Consider the following 6,000-nt stretch of genomic DNA (forward strand, 5'->3'; position numbering starts at 1 on the left):
GGGGACTTTGGCTCATGCCGCTACCTTGGATTTTAAATAGTCATTTGCTTTAAATTCAACTTATAAAACTTGTCATTCTGCTTATAAGTTGGATCCTTTGGTATGAAAATAAAGGCACACTGTAGTCGTTTCCTAGAGCTAACCATAGTAAAATACCACGAACTGGGTGACTTAAACAACAGAATTATTCTCTCACGGTTTTGGAGGCCAGAAGTCCAAGATCAAGTTGTCCTTGGGGTTGGTTCCCTCTGAAGGTTCTGAGGAAGCATCTGGTCCATGCCCCTTCCCCAGCTTCTGGTGGTTTGCTGGCAATCTTTGATGTCCCTCCGCTTGTAGAAGTATCAGTCTGATCTCTGCCTCCATTCATGGATCCCAACTTCCTACAACAGTGCCAGGCACGTAGGACGTGTTCAATAAGTATTTGTTGAATGAATGTTAAATTCATTGTGCTGAGCATCCCACGGGACTTTTCAAGTTGGAAACATGTCCTTTCATCCTGGCAACATTTCTGATGAAGAATGTTCCTGAAGGAGATTTGACCATCTCCTTCACTTCATATGCTCTCTTTTCTTTTTCTGGAACACCATTCTTCAGAGGTCAGACCTTCTGGGTTGATTCTCTAATTTTCTTCTTTCTTTTGTCTGTCTCCTGGACAATTTCCTTGAATTTTTTTTCAACCTTCTTTTTACATTTTTATTTTGACTCGCGGCCCTGGTATACACAGACAAGGAGAAAGCAAAACACTTTCATTATTGAAGCTCACTTCCTGCCAGTTGATTCTGGAAAAAAAGGAAAGAAAGGGGGGGAAGAGAAATGAAATGCTTCATTGTACAATATGTACTATGTCAAAGCTGTTATACAATACAAAACAAAAATAGACAAAAAATAGAAGGGTTTTTCAGATGTTGCTTCTAATTTGCTACAACAAATCAGTTGGTTCCGGGGACTTTAAAAAATGCACTTCTGGGACTTCCCTGGTGGCACAGTGGTTAGGAACCCACCTGCCAATGCAGGGGACACCAGTTCAATCCCTGGTTTGGGAAGATCCCACACCCTGTGGAGCAACTAAGCCCGTGCACCACAACTACTGAACCAGCATGCTGCAACTACTGAATCCCGCACGCCTAGAGCCCATGCTCCGCAATAAGAGAAGCCACCACAATGAGAAGCCCGTGCACCACAACGAAGAGTAGCCCCTGCTCACCTCAACTAGAGAAAGCCCGCGTGCAGCAATGGCCAACGCAACCAAAAAAAAAAAAAGGATAAATAAAATAAATTAATTTTTAAAAATTTACTTCCTTAGAGTATGTACAGTCATTGCAAAGCTTTTACAAAGGTCTCTTTTAGACACAAGAGACAGCTATAGAGACACAGGGAGCTGGAAGCCGCAGACTCGGGTCAGAGCCCCGGGTGGCCACCAGCAAGTGGGTGATCTTGGCAAAGCCCTTCCCCTCTCTGGGTCCCCAACAACAGGCCACATGGCTTCTGCACCCTGTCAGTCTGCCTGTTTCATTCTTCCCTATCAATGATTAAAGTTTGTCCTAGATGCTCAATTATCAGTGAAAATCCCCTTGCCCCTGTCATAGAGGAATGACAGAGCACGTGACAGCTGATGATGTTTCTTGATTAGTCAACAACATCTATTGAACATTTGCTCTGTGCCAGGCCTGTGTTAGACGTGCTGTCGAATCTGGCCTCTGTACACCGATACCAAATTAAACCTCGTAGACAGAGTTTTGGGTGAAGTAGAAAAGAATAGCTTTATTGCTTTGCCAGGCAAAGGGAGCCACAGTAGGCTAATGCCCTCAAAACTGTGTGTCCCAACCTGGAGAGGGGAGTTTTCTAGTAACGGTTCACAGAGGGCGTGATCAGCTAGTGGACAATCTTCTGATTGGTTGGTGGTGAGGTAAGTGGGTGTCGGCATCATCAACCTTCTGGTTCCAACTGGTCTGGGGTCTCCGTGCTTGCGGGCAGCAGACGTTTAACTTCTCCCGGCTGGTGGGGGTTTCAGTATCTGCAAAACGGCTCAAGATATTGTTATGTGTGTCCCTTGAGGGGGAACCAGGACTCCGCCCCAAGGCTGCACTATTGTTTCTTTTTTTTAATTTATTTTTTATTGAAGTATAGTTGAATTACAATGTTGTGTTAATTACTGCTGTACAGCAAAGTGACTCAGTTATACACATATACACATTATTTTTCATATTCTTTTCCATTATGGCTTATCACAGGATATTGAATATAGTTCCCTGTGCTGTACAGTAGGACCTTGTTTATCCATCCTATATGTACCGGTTTGCACCTGCTAGTCCCAAACTCCCAGACCACCCCGCACCATCTGCCCCTTGGCTTGACTGTTCCTCCCTTTTCTCCGAGTCCCCTCCCTTCCTGATTAACAACTGTTTGAACCTCCCCTTTGTAATTCAGGGAAGGTCGTGGAGGCTGAGTGAAGCGTATTTCCTGCAAACAAGAAATGGGGTACACAGAAAGACTTTTGTGCCCTGGAGCCCCACAAGGTCCTAGTCAGTTTCAGACTATGGGCAAAAATCAAACAGTATTGTATAGTGCACCACGGACATGGTATTTAATCTTCACCACCACTGTGTGGAGACTGTATTTTCATCCTCATTGTACATGGAATGAAGAAACAGTGGTCCTGTCACTTGGCTGGGGTCACCCAGTGCGATCCTCACTCCCCCAGCACTTTAAGAACTTTTTTTTTCTTTGGCTCCACCCTGCAGCATGCAGAACGTCCCTGCCCAGGGATAGAACCTGCGCCCCAGCAGTGGAAGGGCTGAGCCTTAACCATTGTACCACCAGGAAAGTCCACATTTTAAGAACTTTTCTATTCTCCTTCTAGGAAAACTTTTCTTGCATTAAAAAAAAAAAATCTATTGTTCCATGTGCCTTTTGGTAAGAAAAGTGCGTAGACGTCTCTCTAGCCTGACATTGGGCCTCTTTTGCATCCACACTAGACCACAATCTCATTCATAGTGTTTGGTTGACCACGATTCTTCGTGTTAATTTGAATGTTTAATGTTCTTCTTGCTCTTATTTCATATTCCTGCTCATGCTTAGTTTCCTCTGAGATACATTTATTATTATTATTACTATTATTTTGGCTGTGTGGCGTGGCTTGGGGGATCTCAGTTCCCCGACCAGGGATTGAACCCGGGCCTCATCAGTGAAAGCCCAGAATCCTAGCCAGTAGGCCACCAGAGAACCCCCTATTATTTTCTAAAATGAATCTAATTTCTAATATCTATAGGTAGATTTGCATTTTACCCACCTTATCAAGGTTAACATGTTTGAAATTTCTGTCCTTCCTAATTTTTCTTTCTAACTTCTGCCCATTTCCTGGTTTGAACGTAATTAAGATGCTCAGCAGAAACAGATTGTCTGCTGAACATAGCCTAATGGCTGAATCTCTTGACATCGGAAATTAGGGAAAAGCTAATGCTAGGATACAGGATGAACTGTCTGAGGAACAGTTTTAGAATGAGTCAAAAGTGCAAGTGGCTATAATTAGGTAGTGTTCAGGCAGAGTGTTAAAAGCAGAGCTCCTAGGATGCAGGCTGGCTCCATTTCACAAGCATCTTTTGAGCACGTAATATATGCCTGGCTGCTGGCACTGTGTGCGCTGGGCGGGCAAGGGGCTCAGGGCGGGGCCCTCCCTGGAGGAGCTCACAGCCTGTTATTTCTCATCTGTCACTTTTTCTTTTGTCATTTAGGGCATGAGTGGTCTAAGGAAGCAGGTTAACCAGGCCACACAGCTGAAACCCGAGAAGGCTGACCCCTCTGTCTATGAACTATAGGGAGAGACCTTCTTCAGCAATTGCTTTTCGAAGTAACATTTCCTAGTCTATTTAGAATTAAAGAAAGAATAAGGCTGGGAATTCCTTGGTGGTCCAGGGATTAGGACTCAGCACTTTCACTGCCGTGGCCCAGGTTCAATCCCTGGTCGAGGAACTAAGATCCCGCAAGCCACTCAGTGCGGCAAAAAAAAAAAAAGTGCAGCAGCAGCATCACCTGGGATTCTGTTAGAGACGGGAAATTTCAAACCCCACCCCAGAATGACAGACTCAGAAGCTTTGGGTGTGGGGCCCTGCAGAATCCAGAGTCCCCTGAAGGCAGGTGATTTCGGTGAAGGCTAAAGATTGAAAACCACTGCTCTGGGCAAAATCTCACACCAATTCCCTTTTTGTCTTCCTGCTAAGGTCCCTGTTTGTATCCTTTGATCTTCCATTCTGGAGGCCCTTCCACGCTCCCTCTCCCAGGGCCTCCAGGTACGAAGTGCAGGTTGTGGACCTGGGTGCAGTCTGCGTGGCCCTTGAGGGCTGAAGTCCACTAGCCCCTGCTCACCTGGGGAGGCACACCAACGCTGCGTCTACTTACAGGGGGCGCCTTGCTCTAACACCTCCTCAGGATCAGGACCCACCTGGTCTTCTTTAGGATTTCACTACTACTTGTCCACAGTGAAGGTGAACAGAAAATGCACGTTGGAATCGATGAGGCAGGGGCTCACCTGCTAACTGCATTCGCCTGTTTAACAGGTAGTCAATGAATATCCAGAAACTGGCTCTGCCTCCAGAAGAGATGAAAGACAGGTGGGTGGGCTGCCCAAGGAGCTTAGAACCTACCTGGGTGGCAGAAAGGAACATGAAAGAGACAGTGAGAGAAAGATAAATGTGACTTAAAGACAAGTCCCCACATAAGGGGAAAGACCACAAGGAGGTAAGAAGAGAGAAATCAAATTGCAGTGATCTGGAGAGATTAGATGTGGCTTTTCAGAGCCAACAAAGACAGTACCATCAACAATAATAATACCAGCAATAACCACCCTTTGTTTTTTTCAATTTACTTGATAAAATTCACATAACATACCATTCTATTTGATATGTACAATTCAGCGGCTTTTAGTAGACTTACAAAGTTGTGCAACTATCACCACTATCTAATTCCAGAACATTGTCAACACCACAAAAAGAAACCCCGCACCTGTTAGCATTCACACCCATTCCCCCAGCCCCTGGCAGCCATTAATCTACTTTCTGTCTCTATGGATTTGTCTAGTCTGAGAATATCCTGTAAATGAAATCATACAATAGGGTGGCCTTTAGTGTCTGGCTTCTTTCACTTAGCATCATGTTTTTGAGGCTGATTAATGGGTTTAGGGTTTCATTTTGGGGTGATGAAAGTGTTTTGGAGCTAGATAAAGGTGATCATTCCACAACATTGTGGATGTACTAAATGTCACACTTTAAAATGGTTGATTCTACATTATGTGAATTTTGACTCACATTTTTTTTTTATAATTTTTATTTTTATTTATTTATTTTTGGCTGTGTTGGGTCTTCGTTGCTGCACACAGGCTTTCTCTAGTTGCGGCGAGCGGGGGCTACTCTTTGTTGTGGTGCATGGGGTTCTCATTCTGGTGGCTTCTCTTGTTGCGGAGCACGGGCCCTAGGCACGCGAGCTTCAGTAGTTGTGGCACACGGGCTCAGTAGTTGTGGCTTGCTGGCTCCAGAGCACAAGCTCAGTAGTTGTGGAGCACGGCTTAGTTGCTCCACAGCATGTGGGATCTTCCCGGACCAGGGATTGAACCCGTGTGCCCTGCATTGGCGGGCAGATTCTTATCCACTGCGCCACCAGGGAAGCCCTTGACTCACAAGAAGTAAAAAAAAAAAAAAAAAAACCAAGGTAGATATGCATTGACTCAGCAGCTCCACTTTAGGAATTTCTCTTATGGGTACACATAAACGTATAGGAAATGATGCATATTCAGGGCTGGTCACTGCAGCAGTGTTTGAAAGATCAGGCTATTAGAAACAACCTAGGGCTTCCCTGGTGGCGCAGTGGTTAAGAATCTGCCTGCCAATGCAGGGGATACGGGTTCGAGCCCTGGTCAGGGAAGATCCCACATGCCACGGAGCAGCTAAGCCAGCGAGCCACAACTACTGAGCCTGGATGCCACATCTACTGAAGCCCGCGCGCCTAGAG

Source organism: Grampus griseus (genome assembly GCF_964374135.1).
Source record: "Grampus griseus genome assembly, chromosome: 2".
Taxonomy (NCBI): Eukaryota; Metazoa; Chordata; class Mammalia; order Artiodactyla; family Delphinidae; genus Grampus; species Grampus griseus.